Genomic DNA, 19,233 nt, shown 5'->3' with positions numbered 1-19,233 from the left:
GTTCAAGTGGTCAACCCTCACCCTAATCCTTCCTCAACCTTCCAAGCAGCTAATTAGGGCAACTTAGGAGGTGGTCAGTGTGGGGAGGTGGTCAACTATGGAGGTTCTACTGTATTTGCTTATGACCTATGCACATTCTTCCTATATTTTATATCGTTCCTTAAATCGTTATAATACCTACTATAATGTAAATACTATATAAATCAGGGGTCCTCAAACTTTTTAAACAGGGGGCCAGTTCACTGTCCCTCAGACTGTTGGAGGGCTGGACTGTGGGCCCCGGGATGAGTCAGCTGCTAAGCAGGACAGGCAGCAGCGGCAAAAATACCCAGCGGGCCAGGTAAATGTCCTAGGCGGGCTGCATGTGGCCTGCAGTCCGTAGTTTGAGGACACCTGATATAAATAGTTGTTATGCTGTATTGCTTTAAGAAATCACTAGAAAAAAGTCTGTACATGTTCAGTTCAGGTGTAATATTTACCCCAAATATTTTCCATCAGCAGTTGTTTGAATTTGTGGATGTGGAACCATTGGATGTGCAGCACCAACTGTACAATACAATGAAGATTCACCTTTAAGATAATCTGTGCTTGACAGGTCTGAATTAAAGTCTAAACAGTTTATCTCTGCTTGTTTTTCTTATTTGTCTACTAATGTACCCTTTTGAAGACTCCTACTAGACAGTTCTGATATCCTCTTACAGAAACCACATTATTCTTTTCCTAATAGATTACTTTCTTTAAATATTTATTGAGAGGCTGGGCTTGATGACTCACAACTATAATCCAAGCACTCTGGGAGGCTGAGATGGGTGGTTTGCTTGAGGTCAGGAGTTCGAGACCAGCCTGAACAAGAGCAAGACCCTATCTCTGAAAATAGCTGGGCATTGTGGCAGCGTGTGTGCCTGTAGTCTCAGCCACTTGGGAGGCTGAGATCAGAGAATCACTTGAGCCCAGGAGTTTGAGGTTGCTATGAGCTATGATGTTATGGCACTCTACTGAGGGAGACATACTGAGACTCTGTCTCAAAAAATGAAAAAAATATATATTTATTGAGAAGTAGATTACTAGCTTATCCTTCTGAGTTTGCCTACATTTTGGAACTGGTCTTGGACTTCATTATAGTTGGATGGATCCAGGATTGTAATTCCCACCTAAGAGGGACTGAGTAAACATCTGTTGGGGACACTTTCGAATCAAATGCTTGGGAGACAATGGATAAGTTATAGATAAGTTAAAAGCCCACAGACAGGTTGGCGGCAAACTTTCAGAGCCAAGAGTTCAAGGTTAGAATAAAACTGAGAAGTTAGAGAGTAAATTCTAGAGTAATTGCTGAAACAGACTTCGCTTGTCAATAGCTAAACCTTAGTTGAGTGGTTGTATTGGTAAGATTATTTTGGCTATAATTTATAGAAAACCACAGCTGAACAAAGTCAGGAAAACATATTCCTCCTGTAGGAGAAATTTTGGAGGCAGAGTGATCCAGCTTTTGTTAATTCAGTGGCTCAATATCATTAATGAATCAGGTTTTTGCTTATTTGTCCTTTTTTCCCCCCAGATCTGCCATATTCAACTCAGAAACTCGTTTTCAGATGGATTTGCTGCACAGTTGTAAGATGACTAAGACATTCCCATACTCACATCCAGATATGAAAGTGACCATAACAGAAAGGTGCTTTCTTCCTAATATCATTACTTACCTATTTATTTGAATGTCATTTTTTAATGCTTGCATAAGATTGCTAAACTGTTTTTTTTTTTTTTTTGCAGTTTTGGCCAGGGCTAGGCTTGAACCTGCCACCCCTGGTTTATGGGGCCGGCACCCTACTCATTGAGCCACAGGTGCTGCCCAGATTGCTAAACTGTTAGAATGAAATTTTGCAGACTAGGTGGCCTAAACCACTGAAATTAATTTCCTCATAGCTCCAAGGTCAAGATGTCACAGGTTTGGCTTTACTGAGGCCGTTTTTCCTGCTTGCAGATGGCCACTGTCCCTCCATTTCCCTATGTGGTCTTTTCTTGGTGTGCACATCCCTGGTGTCTTTCTGGAGGATCCAAATTTCCTCTTGAAAGATCATCAGTCAGATTGGATTAGGCAATCTTACATCCCACCCTATTTAATTACTTCTTGATAGATCTTTTCTCTACCATTTTGAGGAATTGGGGGTTAGAGCTTCAAACTGTGATTTGGGATGGGTGGGTGGAAACAATTTAGCTTATAACAACAGTAGAAAACCTTTCTGAGAGTCCCTCCCATATCCTGTCCCTTATGTTTCACTGGGCAGAAATATGTTATATGACCGCCCTTTATTAAGTCAATCTCTGGAAAAATAAGGGGAACCATAATTATTGGCACCAACCTAGGAGGATTTACTGTTGGAAACGAGAATGGGATGACCCTTCTTTGATTCATGTGGCAGGCGGAGGGAGGCACCACATGAATCAGGGCCCTTCAAGCAAAGAGAGGACTGCTAGGAAGGCAGCTAGTTTGTATCTGCAGAAATTGGAGGCTTGTGGTTTAGGAATGATTTCGGCTGATCTAAAGGGTTAGAAGCAGAGAAGACCATAAACACACGAAGGGTTGGTGATGTTTAGGGAAATGAAATCAGACGTTTGAGAACCTTTTAGAATATCAAATTAGGAAAGTGGTTTGCAGAAACGCTGGTATATGGAAGAAAATAGTAATGAGTAACCAGAGAAAAAATGAAGTCAAGAGTTTGAAAGGATGGCTCAAGAAATAGATCGATAAATCCTGATTTGCAGTGTGTGTAATATATTGTACCCTCAGTGAGTAATTTATCTTCTCCGAATTTTATTGCTCTATTTGTAAAATGAGAATGATAAAATCAATTGTTTCATAGATATGGAGGGTTAAATAAGATGACTAGGTGAAAAAAATATTAAAATGCACAGAGGTACTAAGTGCTTTGCTCAGAAGGCTCACTAGTCCGTCCATCTCTCATCTGAAGCTAAAGAGGAGCCAGCACAGGCCTCTGCTGTCCAGCCGCTAACATTCTTCCACCCAAATCTCTCCCTTGGAAACCGCTCTAAGATATTACCCAACCCCCCAAAAGTAGCCCACATCACAAAGTCCCAAATCACCAGATGCTGGCGTGGATGTGAGAGAAGGGAACACTTCTACCCTGCTGGTGGGTTTGCAAACTAATACAGCCATTTGGGAGAGAAGTATGGAGAATTCTCAAAGATCTAAAAGTGTGCCTTCCATTTGATCTTGCAAACCCATTACTAGGTAACTACCCAGAAGAACAGAAATCATTATACCACAAAGACATTTGCACCAGAATATTTATTGCAGCTCAATTCATAATTGCCAAGGCATGGAAGCAACCTATAGATCAACAAACTGTAGTATATGTATACCGTGGAACACTATTCAGCCAATGAAAAAGATAGAGACTTTACATCTTTTAAATTTATTTGGATGGAGTTGAAATACATCCTTCTTAGTAAAGTATTACAAGTGTGGACAAATAAATATCCTATGTACTCCATACTAATATGAAACCAATATATAAACAATTATGTGCTCATATGAACAATAAAACACAGATATAGTCTAGTACAGGGGTAAAGGGACATGGGAGGGGGCGGGGGAATGACAACTGGCAGAAGAAGGGAGGGTATGAGGTGGGATCTCACCTAATGTGCACATTGTGAGGGTGTATAACACGCCCCCTGGGTGAGGGGCTCTTTTACACCTGGAACTTTACCCTAGAAGTGAGGACAATGTAATCTAAAAATTATACCCTCATATTAATTTGAAAAAAAGAACACACACACACACTCAAAGACTGCTTTTCTGTCAATTAAAATATGAAAATGAAGTTGCAAATAATTTGAAATCTGCTAAAAATATTGAGAGGACATAGTTAGAGCTTGGAGTTTAGGCCACTTTGGCCGTGAACTCACAAGGGTAGGTGGTGTGCTACATGCTAACCCCACAAGGGTCTCTGGCCCAGTGATGGAGTTTGACAGTAATCCTTGCTACAAGTATAGTGAAAAAATAAATACAAATATTGAGATGGTCAAAAGACTTTCTTCAAACCAAAATGAAAACAAAACAAAATTTTTCATATTATTTAAAAAAATCTCTCCCTTGGAGGAATAATGGGGGGCCATTTTTACTCTGTATGCATGGTCTGACCCCAGGACCCTTCCTCTAGTGCTGGTTCTTCTCTTCTCAGCCTAGGAAGGCTGCTCCCTGCCCACTTTCTAAGGGGCTGGTGGAGCATGAGATGGAACAGGATGGTGAACCTGGGAGGAAGGGGCCAGGCCACTGCACTCGTGGTGGGGAAAGACACGAGCATCCTGTGTCACCGGCTCCGACCACGCTCCAATCGACTTCTTTAGCTTTCTTCCATCCTCCCACTTCAATGCCATTTTTATTTTATTTCATTTTTTTCTGCCCTTTTCACAGAGAAAAAAATGTATAGAAATAATATATATATAGTACCCTATGGGTATTGGAAGTTATTAAATGCACAATTAACAGCATTTAATGTAGTCTTTGACTTTTTGTCCAACACAATTTGTGAGGGGAACTTAATTCAGTAAAGACTTAGCAACATGAATATAATCTGTTGTGTCTTATTTTTATTCATCCAGGGCATAATTTGCACTATGATCATCAGCTAATGTGGGACACTTAGGTAAAAATATGCCCTGTTCAGAATATTTATTTCTAAGGTTTAGTCTATTTTGTCATGGTATATATTTGTCTTTGTGTGAATATGCAATTGTTCTCCTGGCTATATATGTGTGAGCAAGTGTGTGCATGTGTGTGTGTTATGGTGAAGCCACGTTCATGTGTTCCAGTCTCTGGATATGGACCTATGAACTGATTGATTGCCTTTCTTTCACTGGAGAAAAAAATGTTTTAAAAAAATACACTCTTTTCAAACTTTAAAATTTTAGTTCTTAAAGCAAAGAAAACTAGGAAAAGTTAAACAGTCTTTCAAATGTGAGATATAGGTGCTTATAGCACATACAGCATACATATGTCTATTTCATTAGTTGGAGCGTGGGTCTTGAACTCATGAAGAGAATTGAACCAGGTGATCTCTTTTACTTTTATTTATTTATTTATTTTAGAGACAGAGTTTCACTTTATCACCCTCAATAGAGTGCTGTGGCTTCACAGCTCGCAGCAACCTCCAGCTCCTGGGCTTCAGCGATTCTCTTGTCTTAGCCTCCTGAGTAGCTGGAACTACAGGCACCTGCCACAACGCCCAGCTATTTTTTGTTGCAGTTTGGCTGGGGCCGGGCTCGAACCCTCCACCCTTGGTATGTGGGGCCGGCACCCTACTCACTGAGTCACAGGCGCCGCCTGTCTCTTTTGTTTTTTACACGGCTGATGATGATGGTAATGATGTTAATTTTTACCCACTCTTGAGCTGTTGTAACGACACTATCGGACTACTGTAATCCTGATTATCTATAACTGTATGCTCCACAGTCGTGGTCTTAGCGTAGGTTTTCCAGGGAGCAGAGCTTCGGATAAGGACTTGTTTCCAAACACTTTCCTGAGGAATTTGAGTCCAGGGATCAAAGATTGAGTGAGTGATTGTGTAAAAAAGGAGGCTGTTGCAAAATGAGGATATGCATATATGATCAAATATACGTCTCTACAGACGATGAGTTGTATAAAACATATCTAGGGCTGTTCTTCTGTGACAGGGAGAAGTCTTTTTTTTTTTTATTGAATGGTAACTATGTACATTAATGCACTTCTGGGGTACAGTGTGGGGTTTTCACACACAATCCGAAACACTTCCAACAGGGAGAAGTCTTTACCTGTCATTGGTCAAATCTTTGGTCTTGCCCTCCTGGGTAGCACATGTGTGCATGGGCACAAAGCTTCTGTGTCACCTGCATGGTAGGGCCAACAGAGAACACCTGGCTAACGACAAGAGGCTCCTGGAACTGGTTTGAGGCAAGGTGCTATCAAGGGGAATCTACATGGAAGCGGGGGGAGGTGCACACACTTGGTGCTTTGCTATGGCCAGGATGAAAGACAGGCACGGCTCAGTCTGAAAGGACGCCTAAGGATGGTAGGTCCTGCACCGATGTGAAAACATGGCAGAAGGTCACATAGTCAAGGGGGAATATCTTCTTTGGAACCCAGTTTATATATACAAGTTATTTTGGTTGACTAAGATTTTACTGTTAAATAAACATTATTACTCATAAGTATTTATGATGGAGAGATGTTTTATTTATATCGCTATAGAAATATGAAGTTTTAATGTGGATGTCATTCTCTGTATTTCAAAATTCTTGCCTAACAAATTTAATATATTTTGCAGAGGACATACAATATCCAAGGGTCTCATTTTATGCTTTCTACTTCCTCTTGAAAATTATAAGATATCTTAAAGATTAAAGAAAAATGGCATTTGGGGGATTGTCTTTTTTTGGAGACAGAATCTCACTTTGTTGCCCTCAGTAGAGTGCTGTAGCCTCATAGCTCATAGCAACCTCATGCTTTTGTGTTCGAGTGATCTTCTTGGCTCAGCCTCTCAAGTAGCTAGTGCTTTCCACAATGCCTAGCTCTTTTTAGAGACAGGGGTCTCACTCTAGCTCAGGCTGGTCTCGAACTCCTGAGTTGAGGCAATCCACCTGCCTCAGCCTCCCAGGGTGCTAGGATTACAGGTGTGAGCCACCATGCCTGGCCGATCATCTTTATTTTTAAGCTACCAGGAAAATTAATAGATGATAGTAGGTCCTGCATGAATATGAAAACATGATATGAGGTCACATGTCAAGGAGGAATATTTTCTTTGGAATTAAAGAGGAAATTGTTGGGCAGTGCCTGTGGCTCAGTGGGTAGGGTTCTGGCCCTCAGTGGAGGGTTTGAACCTGGCCCTGGGCAAACTGCAACAAAAAAATAGCTGGGCATTGTGATAGGTGCCTGTAGTCCCAGCTACTTGGGAGGCTGAGGCAAGAGAATTGCCTACGCCCAGGAGTTGGAGGTTGCTGTGAGCTGTGATGCCACAGCACTCTACTAAGGGTGATAAAGTGAGACTCTGTCTCTACTAAAAAAAAAAAAAGAAAGAAAAGAAATAGTGACTTTTTTTTGACACTCAAGTAATGACAGAGAGACATTTCTGTCTCCTCTGAGGACACTGTGCTTTCAGGTACAATGTCATACTCTGGGGGAAAATTCTGAGCTCCACTGCTTGTCTGGATTTTGACAGGAAGGACTGAGAGTACCAACTAGCTACCTGCATTTTATTGTGATTTCTTACTGCAGTGATAGTTATCGTGGACGTGAGACATTACTGATACAACTTAAAGTTTTTCCAAATGAATGACTTATTTTGCAAACCTGTGGTGATGAGGTTAGTTGTCGTAGCCATGGTTCCTGTTGTCTTTTAAAAACAACAACTTCAAATGGCATCAACCAGTTGTATTGAAAGGCTTTCTATTGAGCAGTTTTTATGAAGGAAAGGTTGGTCTATTTGCTATTAATTTTCAGAAGTCATTTTCTAAAAGAGTAAAAGGGTAGGGTCTAGAGAAGAAGGAACATTTGTCTTGGTACTACCAGTTTCAGTATCAAGGTTAAACATTTAATGATGAAATTTAAGAGTTCTGGTTAAATTTTGAGCAGAGGGGAGGAACCTTCTCAGCCAGCAGATTATAGTGTATTTATGATTGCCTTCTTCCTGTGGGTATTCTGATTCTGCTTCCCTATGTGACTGGCACACAGACTACAGATGAGTTTAAGCTAATTAATTGACAGGCCAGGTGCAGTGTCTCATACCTATAATCCTAGCACTCTAGGAGGCTGAGGTGGGTGAATTGCTAGAGCTCAGGAGCTTGACACCAGCCTGAGCAAGAATGAGACCTGTTTCTAATAAAAATAAAAAAAAATTAGCTAGCTGTTGTGGTAGGCACCTGTAATCCTAGCTACTCCAGAAGCTGAAGCAAGAATATCACTTGGGCCCAAGAGTTTGAAGTTGCTGTGAGCTGTGATGTGCCACAGCATTCTATCCAGGGTGACAGAGTGAGATTCTGTGTCAAAACAAGCAAGCAAGCAAACAACCCCCAAACTAATTGATATACATTTATCTTATTTCTCATTATAAACTGTTCCCTTAAGTTGAAAATAATTTTTGGACTTTTTTTTTACCCTCTCATACAATAACACAGCATATTTTAATCTACCTCAACTACTAAGAACACATATTTAAAGAAAGCTAGCTTATTATAATTATTGTATGTATTTTTTGGGGGGGGGGCATGAGGTCTCACTCTATTGCCTGGGGTAGAGTGTGGAGGTGTCTTCATATCTCTCTGCAACCTCAAACTCCTAAATTCAAGAGATCCTCTTGCCTCAGCCTCCAGAGTAGCTGGGACTACAGGCTAATTAAAAAAATTTTTTTTTTTCTTGGAGAAACAAGGTCTCAGTCTTTCTTAGGCCAGTCTTGAACTCTTGGCTTCAAGTGATCCTCTTTCTTAGCATCCCAAAGTGCTAGGATTACAGGCAAGAGCCATTGCATGTGGTTAATTATTATATGTGTTTTAAACTTTAAAGGTAGTGTGTAAAAACATTGGAAAATAAGGAAAAGGCTTGAAGTTATCTATACATCTGCAAGACTGAAAAATCACTGTTACTCTTTTGAATATAATTTTCCAGTTACTTTATTTATGTATAGTTTAAACTTGAATGATTACAACCACATTGTACATGTAATTATTTAGCCTTATTTTTTCCAACTAAGAAAATTTGTACCTGCTCTGCTGATGTGAGCAAAACTTGTTACTTTAGTTATTTATTTATTTATTTTGGCTGGGGCTGGGTTTGAACCCACCACCTCTGGCATATGGGGCCAGAACCCTACTCCTTTGAGCCAGAGGCGCTGCCCTAAAACTTGTTACTTTTTTTTTTTTCAGACAGTGTCTCATTATGTCGCCCTCAGTAGAGAGCTGTGGCGTCACAGTTCACAGCAACCTCAAACTCCTGGGCTTAAGCGATTCTCTTGCTTCTGCCACCCTAGTAGCAGGTGCCCTCCATAATGCCCGGCTATTTTTGTTGTTGTTGTTGCAGTTGTCGTTGCTGTGCTGCTGGCCCAGGCAGGGTTCGAACCTGTCATCCTCTGTTTATGTGGCTGGCGCACTAACCACTGTGCTATAGGCACCAAGCCAAAACTTGTTACTTTGTAATGGGAATGTTGGCAGTATTTACCCAAAGTATACTTTGGTCAAGCACTACCCTGCCTAGACAAGTTCTTTTCTTTTGAGCTTTTAACATTATATCACAATTTGGAAATGTAGGGAAAAATACAAGATGAAGACCATTGTATGAATAAAATTGTCTCTATGCCTAGACAAGTTTCGAAAGAAGTCAATGATGCTATCATATTCCTGAGAAGTGAATCAGGAGTATTCATCAGTACATTCTAATGGGGAAAGTTGGGTCAAAGCATGGTGGTATAAAAGTAGGAGATTAGCTAAATAAATTGTGGCTTAGTTGTATAATGGAATAAGTTAGGTATCAAAATTATTTTATAAAATTATGTGTATTACTAAGAAAAATGTTTATGGTCTATGGCTAAGGGAAGAATCAGACTAAAAGCAGCATCTTAGTTTGGGCTGCTATGTAGTATAACGAAATACCACAGACTGGGTGGCTTAAACAATAAACATTTATTTTTCATAGTTCTGGAGGCTGGGAAGTTCACGATTAAGGTACTGGCAGATTTGATGTGTAGTAAGGGTCTTCTCCCTGTTTTCAGATGAGCACTTTCCCCTTGTAATTTCACATAGCCAAGAGAAAACTCATTTTTCTTATGTTTTTTTCTCACTAGGGCACTAATCCCATTTATCAGGGCTTCATCCTCATGACCTAATTACCTTCAAAAGGTCCCACCTCCTAATACCATCACATTGGGGGTTTGGATTTCAAAATATGAATTTTGGCGGACGTAGACATGCAGTCCATAAAAAATAGTATATGTTATATAATTTCATATAATAAAAACCAAATATTATGTTCATTCATTACATATATAACTATAAAGAGAGACAATTAAAAAATAACAGTGATTGTGGCTGGTTTAAGAGATTATTATTAAGACAATTTGGGTTTGGTTGAAGGTAAAAGCTATCCTTAAAAGGAATTTAATAAGAGCATAACATGTTTGCAGAATCACTAGGAGGGCTGGAGAAGTACGCTTTGACTAAGTTTCCAGAAACGACTTTCAGATTTGCCAAGAGTCTGCTTTTCCAGCCATGTTTCTGTAGCTGCTGCCATGATCGTTGGCTCCAGGACCAGACAAACTCCGCTGAGTGACCACTGAGCCAGGGAATAGATACTTCTGTCTCTGTTACCATTGCTGCAGAGAAACTAACTCAAGCAGTACTGTGTTTGAGGGCGAAGTGCAGACGGGACTTCTTTTCCGTTTTCCAAATCTCTGTGGGTACATTTGCTTGGTGGAAGCCAGGACATATATAGAAACTGAGCTCAACGAACCTTCTTAGCTTCAGCTCTCCATCCTCCAAAATGCAGGTGGGCAGATACAGTGGCTTGAATTAGAGTAACCAATATACCATAGCAGACCCAAAAGTTGATTTCAATTTCTTTTTCTTTTTAGAGACAGAGTCTCACTTTATCACCTTTGGTAGAGTGCAGTGATGTCACAGTTCACAGCAACCTCCAGCTCTTGGGCTTAGGCAATTCTCTTGCCTCAGCCTCCCAAGTAGCTGGGACTACAGGCGCCTGCCACAACACCTGGCTATTTTCTTGTTGCAGTTTGGCTGGGGCTGGGGCCCGGTTCGGACCCTCCACTCTCAGTATATGGGGCCGCCACCCTACTCACTGAGCCACAGGTGCAGTCCAAGTTGATTTCAATTTCATCCTTTACACTTTTGACGTTTTTAAAGTTTTTCATCATTGAGCATGTATTACCTTTGTGATTAGAAAAAAATCTTTATATTAAACTGATAAGAACAGATACTACACTTGATCTTAGCCAAAATTCCGAGAAGCGATAAAAAATCTTTATATTAGATAGTTTTCAATGTTACTGTATAGGCTTTATAACTGTGATAACTGTTTGGCTTTCAACTAAAAAAGAATTCCCCGTACTTTCTTTCTGAAGATTGAGAACAAATGTCAAATGGGGTTTCTGTGTTTTCATAAAGTTTCTGAAAATATTCAGACATGTATGAAGTGCAAGGCAAAAAAAATATGTAAAAGGCAAATGCAACTCCTAACATCTAGAATAAGGATAAAGAACACAAATATTAAGAGAAAAAGGGCAACAGTGATTTTCCTTTTTAAAAAATGAATGAATTTATTTAGTCAGCAGATTTTTTTTTTTTTTTAGATTAATATAAGGGCACATACGATCAGGTTACATTGTTTGAGTTTGTTACTAAGTCTGAGATATATTGGAGTCCTTCACCCAGGAGGGGTGCCATATACTCCTACATCGTCCTCATTAGGCAGGAGCTTATAAAGCCCCTTCCCTTCCTATCCCTGCTTCCTGAATTTAATTGTGTTTTCCCTCTCATGTGGACCTGTAGTGTTCATCTGCTAGTTTCAAATTTGTATCAAGTACATGGAATGCTTGTTTTTCCATTCTTGAGATATTTTATTAAGGAGAATGTTCTTCAACTCAATCCAGGTAAATGCAAAAGATGTAAAGTCTCCATCTTTTTTACGGCTGAATAATATTCTATGACATACATATACAGATGGGTATACATTTTAAATCGCACATGAACTTTATGGCCACCCTATATATACACCACAGATTATTAATCCATTCACGAGTTGATGGACACTTAGGTTGTTTCTGTGTCTTTGGGATCTTGAATTGAGCTGCTATAAATATCTTTTTTTTTCTTTTTTTTTTTGAGATAAGAGTTTCACTATGTCACCCTTGGGAGAGTGCTGTGGCGTTACGACTCATAACAACCTCAAACCCTTGGGCTTATGCAATTCTCTTGCCTCAGCCTCCTAAGTAGCTGGGACTACAGGCACCTGCCACAACACCTGGCTATTTTTTTGTTGCAGTTGTCATTGTTGTTTATCAGGCCCTGGCCAGGTTCGAACCCACCAGCCATAGTGCATGTGGCTGGTGCCCTAACCACTGAGCCACGGGTGCCAAGCCTGCTATAAATATTTGAGTGCAAATGTTTTTGTAGTAAAATGGTAAAATGATTTTTTCTTCTGAGTAGATACTTAATAATGGGATTGCAGGATCAAATGGGAAGCTCTACTTTTAGCTCTCTGAGGATTCTCCATACTTCTTTCCAAAAAGGCTGTATTAATTTGGAATCCCACCAAGAATATGTAAGTCAGTGGTTCTCCACCTTCCTAATGCTGCAGCCCTTTAATACAGTTCCTGTGGGTCTTGACCCATAGGTTGAGAACCGCTGATATAAGTGTTCGCTTTATTCTGCAATCAGACCAGCATCTTCAGCTTCAGGACCTTGTGACGTGGACTATTCTTACTACATTTAGGTGATATAAGGTGATTTTGATTTGCATCATGACTTCTTGGAAGAAGGTTCTGTTCATTTCTGTTGCCCAGTGATTAAATGGGTTGTTTGCGATTTTTGTTGATTTGCTCGAGTTCTCTGTATATGCTGGTTATTAGCCCTTTGTCAGATTTGTAACAGGCGGATATCTCCTCCCATTCTGAAGGTTGCCTATTTGCTTTGCTTATTGTGTTGTTAGCTGTGCAGAAGCTTTATTGATTTTTGTTGTTGCTGCAATTGCCAATTGGGTTTTCTTCATAAAATATTTCACTAAAACACATTAAGAGCTTCTCCCATGATTTTTTCCAGAACTTTCTTCTATACTTTTTATTATTTTGTATCTTAGATTTAAATCGTTTATCCAGCACGAATCAATTTTTCTAAGAGGTGAGAGATTCAGGTCCAGTTTCAGTCTTTTGCATGTAGCTAACCAGTCCTCTCAGTACCATTTGTTAAATAGGGATTCTTTTCCCCAGGGTCTGCATTTGTTTGGTTCATCAAAGGTCAGATGGTGATATGAGGCTGGTTTAATCTCTAGGTTTTCTATTTTATTCCATATATCTATGTCTCTATTTTTATGCCCAAACCATGCGAAACAACTATTTTTCATGTTGATGCCACAATGATGCACAATTTTGCCCTGTTGGCTAACCTGCAACGTGACAAATAAAAATGCTCCCACCATAACTTCTCTGTGAGGTTTGAGAAAACCGTGTTCAGAAAGGGAATCTTATCAAGTCAGTCACGTAAGACTCTACCTGTCAAGCAGCAGATTTATCTTGGTGATGCTTACGATACTGCCTACCAAAGAGAACAGCTTGAACATAAAAATAGGTCTGTGCCCTAGGGAGGAATGCTGTTTCCTTCTCTGTGATATGTGTCTGCAGACTCATCTCCATCTAGAATTCTATTTCGAATTGATTTTACTGTTTTCAGGTCTGTATGTCTGAGATGTCTGCTGAATGCCTACCAACGTGTAATGTGGCACAGAAACTCAATAGGAAGACAGTCTTTGGGTCTTGGAAAACTGTTTTTGAGAGAGATGAGTCAAAACACTTAAATAATGAAAAAAAAAACCCTCAAATGACTAAAAGCTATAGTATATCTTTAGCTAGAAAATGATTTTGTGGCAAATTGCTCTTACATTAACCAGAGCAATAATTTCCAAGCCTAGTAAATTTGGGGAGGAAAAAACCACACACACACAAACAAACAACCCAACTTCATGGGTTCTACTCCAGTCTGATTTGGTAAATTGAGTGCACGCAAACTAGGAGTCTACTTTTATTTATTTATTTTTGACACAGAGTCTCACTTTGTCCTCATGGGTAGAGTGCTGAGGTGTCATAGCTCACAGCAATTTTAGACTCTTGAGCTCAAGTGATCCTCCTGCCTCAGCCTCCTGAGTAGCTTGGACTAGAGGTACTTGCCACAATAGCTGGCTATTTTTTAGAGATGAATCTCACTCTAGCTCTGGCTGCTCTTGAACTTCTGAGCTCAGGCAATCTGCGCACCTCAGCCTCCCATAGTGCTGGGATTATAGGAGTGAGCCACCCTGCCCGACCCTAGAACTTTACTTTTAAAAAGGTTCTGAGGTGCTTCTGACAAATATGGAGTTGTTGAGCACTGCAGAAAGAGTTAAAGAGGATCTGGGATGGTCTGATCCGACACATACACATCAGATGTGTGTCTCTTAATAATAGTCATTGAGAAAAATCTAAAAAGGTGATTTTATCAGCACTACAGGTAAAGAAATTTTCCTTTCCCTCTAACATTTCCCCTCATGTGCTGGTTACTCCTGAGGGGGTTGTGACTTGCTCTAGACGCCACACTAAGGTCCTTTTTAAACTGGGGTCTGATGGTCCTGGATGTCTACTGTGGCTTGTGTGTAGAGGAAAGGAAAGGACCTGCCAATAAGGGCAGCTTCTGCTCCTGTTCAGAGCTCAGGACTTACGGTGCCTCTTCCCACAGTTCTGTCGACTAAAACACATCCCTGACTGTGCTAGACTGACCCATCTTCCCCCAGACTGATACATTATAACTGGGAGCTTAATTTTTATGGCAGGATTGAGGCACTCAAAGCAGCCCCTGCTTCTTGAGGGATCAGGTGACAATCAACCATCCTGTTGATTTGAAACATCTCTCATTCTCTAACAGAATGATGTTCATGGCTACTGTTCTGAAAGGCCCTATCCAATTAATTAGAAGTGAGGAGAGGGCATGAAGGGGTAAGGGGCAGGACATTCTACAGTATTACATAAAAGATTAAAATCCAGTTCTTTATCTTGCTTAAAATGCTTCCGTGGATCCTTGATGTCCTCAGAATAAAGGAAACTCCTTAAACATGGCATACAAAGCCATCAATATCATGCCTACACCAGAAACAGCAGGACATAGTCAATATTTCACCTGTTCCCCTATATTTCTAGGTCCTTGTAGTTTTGGGTGGGATGGGGGCACCATATGACTAGTGTTAGCTCATAGGGTATAAGTCTTCTATGTCACTTTAGACTGACACATAAAAGGACCTTCAGATGTTTCTTCCCCTGCTGGGATGACCAAGAAGGGCAGGCGTTCCTCGTACTGCAGATATGAAGTGGCAAATCTTCATCATCCTGCATCCCTGAGTGGTTGCGTTCATCAGAGACCCAACCTCCTCCAACTTGCCTCCAGCTTACAGTGGAGACATATTTTGAGTGCGAGATGAACTTTTATTGAGTGAAATCACTGATCTATTGGTGTTTACTTGTTACTTGAGTGGAACCCAGACATTCTGACTAATACACTGGACCTGGCGACCTTTCTCCCTTCATTTTGTTCTCTGCTCTTCTCACACTTGCTTCTGAAGCCCATCTGAACCTGAAATTCCTTGAACGTGCCTGCACCTGATTCTTTGCACTCAGTGGTTCACCTTCTAGATTGTCTTTCCATTTCTTCTTTACTTATCTGTTGTCATCTTTTTTTCCTCAGTCAGAACATCACTTCCTCCAGAAGGCTTACTTCAGTGTTCTAAGCTTGCATCAGATAGTCTTTCTATAGAACATGAATGTACCAGTACTTATCCCACTGTTAGCTAGGCAGTTCCCTGCTTGTTTATCCCTGTGCTCCTATGGGCTGCTCCTAGTGGTGGTACCCACCATGGGCACCCCGTCGCCGTGCGAATAAAAGCAGCCGGGACCATGGATTGGAGGTACAAATGCCTGCAAGAGGGGGCCTTCCCTTATTCCAGGGAGAGCCTCAAGCCACCTCTGTCATGGTCTTTTATTAAAGCCTTATATAACAGGTGTGGGGGGGCCCGCGTATTGGAGCTACGTGCTTAATGATCCCCATGTACACTTTTCTCCTGGGCTTCAACTTCCACCCTGCTGCACCACAGATGTCCAATGTATAACACCTGCTTGCTAACGAGGGACAAGGGATCTTAACCTATTAACACATGCACCTACTTAAGGGCTTGTCTCGGGGCAGCCAAACATCTCCATGCAGGCTAGGAGATTGTCCCCCTCCCAGCGCCTTCCTCAAGAGCTGGTGACAGCTTTCACAAGCTTGGTGCATGGTCTCCTACAAAGGACGGACAGACACCACATTTTTATTGGCCACATACATCCATTATGTCCCTAACATGGAGAATAATACCAGCCATAAGGTAAGTTCTCAATAAGTATTTGTTGAATGAGGCATTGAGCGAACAAACTCAACCCCCTGAGGCTGAGTCTGGAGAGCTGAGGCAAAAGGCAGTCTAATGGAGGCAGCCATGCAGCCGATGGAGAGTGTATGAAATTCACCTTCAGGGTTTGCAGATGATGGTTGTTAATCTCCACTCTCCTGCCTGGGTGACTGCTGGGCCTCCTACATCCTCTAGTTGCTCTCTTCCTGTTGGCTCACCATGATTCATAAAAGATGTGTTAGCATCTATTGCCAAAGATTAAAAAGTCCAACTGGCTCCTGAATGCTAAGTGGCAAATGTTTACTATAAGCCAGATGAAGACAGGCTGTTCCCTGAGCAATATTTTCCTTCTAAGCAAGAGGAAAATTAATCTAAAATTAATTTTAGACAGAAATTATAACATCAGAATCAGTGCCTGTCAGTCTGCTTCTTTCTAGAGTATCATTTGCACCCAAAGTAATTTTCTTAATATGGGAATAGTCTGTTCTAGATCCGGAAGGCAGAAAGAAGGCACACCAGATAGCCTATTTTTCTTTTGTTCTGCTTTGTTCTGGTTTTGACAGTCCAGGAACACTGCTTCCTTCAGATGAATAATGTTTGGATAAGAATAGTGGCTGCTTATGAATGTATAAACTTAAAAATGTACTCTTCGTGTTCTAATATAATTAAAGTTATTCACCCAAAAACCTTGTGGCAGGTAGCAAACTGATTCGAATACACAGTAGATGAGTTTAAATAAGTCAAATAAAATACAGTTTCACACTTTCTTTTTCAATTTAGGCCTATTCTCTAATGGTTTCTTTTTCATATTTAAAATTCTAATACGCCCAAATAAGAGACAGTCAGATAATTAAAAAAGAAATTAGAGAAATGCAATGGATGAATGTTTTCTAAACTCTCGGAAAAGGCCGAGTGTATCCATTGCCATTTGCTTGAGTCTACTAGGGAGCAACAGTGAAGAATATTGAATCCAAGCATAGTAATTTTTCTGGATGTCAGCATCAGTAGCCAGAGGGCTTGTTCTTTAGCAAGACAATCTTCATCCTTCATAAGCTTGGTTCTGAATAAATAGAAAATATTGATTAAGAAAAGTGAGGATGGAAAATAATTTTGATATATCCTTAGATTTCAGATAGTACTTTCGGGTGTTTATTATCTGCCCTGCTCTTTACTGGATTGCTCAGGGTGTCTCTTCAGAGATGCCGTGTGTTCTGTCTGTGAGAACAAGCCCTTTGGGTAAGTGAAAAAGGAAGCTTGTCTCTGCTTTTGAGGAAAGTGTGAATGGTTAGAGAGACGCAACTCAGGAAATTTAAGCATAATTAACGAGCATCAGGGGAACATGGGTAAGATAACAGGGTGTAAAGTAGAATCTGTAGAGTACAAAATCATATATTGTGGAGCAAATATAGTAAGGTATTTTAGAACCTGGGCTCTGGACTGCCTGGGTTTGAATATCACTATTGCTGTTTGTATCTAATGCATGGCTTTAGGAAAATTATTTAATCTCTAGGCAAAATAGAGATAATACTTCATTTGATTATGAGGATTAAGTGAGATAATTCATAGAAAATGATCTTATCATAATACCTGGAACATAGTATATGCTAAAATGTATTAGCTATTATTATGTTGTCTGTAAATATCACAGACAATGATATTGATATCAGGATATCTGATTAATATCAGAAAATGTTGTCTATTAATATTATAGACAGTATTTTCATTGTCTAATATTAATATTATAGACAATATTTTCTATTGTCTATAATATTAATATTATATTATGTATATAATATAATTATATATTTATGATGTATAAATTGTCTATAATATTATAGACAATATTAATTTCAATATTGTCTATAATATTAATAGACAATATTTTCAATCAGGGAATTGCCTGGCTTACAGGTGTCAATTTTCTACTCCCTTCCTAATAGGCTATCTTTCTTTCTTGTTTTTCTTAACTCATTTCCACACTCAGCATTTTCTATACCATTTAAAAAGTTTATCAGAGTTGATGTATCAGCCAAATGCAAACTTCCTTAAATGCATTATCTGCTTAATCTTGACCAACAACCTATGAAGCAGGTATGTGTACTATATTCAGACTAACGTATACATAGTCACTGAATGAGTATTTTTATACTTTTTTCATAATTCAACCTGGAATCTGAACAAAATCTTTCCACATATGATCCAGATTTTCTTGCCATTTGAATGCAAACCAGTAGTAATATTTACCAAGAAAGATCATAATGATTGCTATATAATAGAAATATAAATGTATAATAATAGCTAACATACACTTAAATACTTGTTGTCAAGCACTGTTTAAGATATATGTGAATATGTATACTGTTAATATGTGTGTTTATTAATTTAATACAGTTTCAGAAAGTCTGTATCAGTCATGAGGATTGCCAACAATGGATTCTTTAGGCCACAGTACTTTTTATTACCTTTGGGCATATTGAATCCTATTAAAAAATTTTGGAAACTCCTTAATTACTAGCATTTGTATCACTGAGTCATGTAAATGGTTAAAAAAGCAAAACAGAATTATCATTTCTCCATAACAACAGTAACATTAATTATAACAGTAAAGGTGTATTAACGTCAGCTAGAGCTCCCGTGATAATTAAGAAACATTTATGCCAAAATGTCACATTCTCTTCCTTGAGATCAGGTTTTCCTAACATTTTTATTATTAGCAACTTTTTATCTCATTTCCCATCATAATTTCTTTTTATTACAAGACCATATGTTTGTGCAGCAATATTTAAGCAAGAGATCGAGGAGTCAAGGTTAAAGACATTTAATGCCCAAGCCATGTAGGTTTTATAGTCAGGGATACTGTGCTGGGTAGAATAACAGAGGGGAGCCATGAGCTAAGGGATGTAGGCAGGCTCTCTAAGCTGGAAAAGAAAGAAAAAGGATTTTCCTCTTTCTTCCCTGTGGATGAATTTTGAACTTCTAATTCCCAGAACTGTAAAACATCTGTGTTTCTTTAAGACACTAACTTGTGTTATTAACAGCAGCAACAGGAAGCTGATATA

The 19,233-nt window shown here is 39.6% G+C and overlaps 1 non-coding gene and 1 pseudogene across 1 annotated transcript; one reads left to right on the top strand and one right to left on the bottom strand.

Annotated features, from left to right (window-relative positions):
* Window positions 1-3,876: 3,876 nt before the first annotated feature.
* Window positions 3,877-4,010, top strand: LOC111725280. The gene has a single exon (XR_002773380.1). It is a non-coding gene; the product is annotated as a small nucleolar RNA SNORA62/SNORA6 family (small nucleolar RNA).
* Window positions 4,011-10,897: 6,887 nt separating this feature from the next.
* LOC111725289 lies at window positions 10,898-11,011 on the bottom strand (annotated as a pseudogene).
* Window positions 11,012-19,233: the final 8,222 nt, after the last annotated feature.

Source organism: Otolemur garnettii, unplaced genomic scaffold, assembly GCF_000181295.1.
Source record: "Otolemur garnettii isolate 467f Iridium unplaced genomic scaffold, OtoGar3 scaffold00035, whole genome shotgun sequence".
In the NCBI taxonomy this organism is placed as follows: Eukaryota; Metazoa; Chordata; class Mammalia; order Primates; family Galagidae; genus Otolemur; species Otolemur garnettii.
Note: the sequence above shows the minus strand (reverse complement) of the source record. Positions and strands in the feature narration are given on the sequence as shown.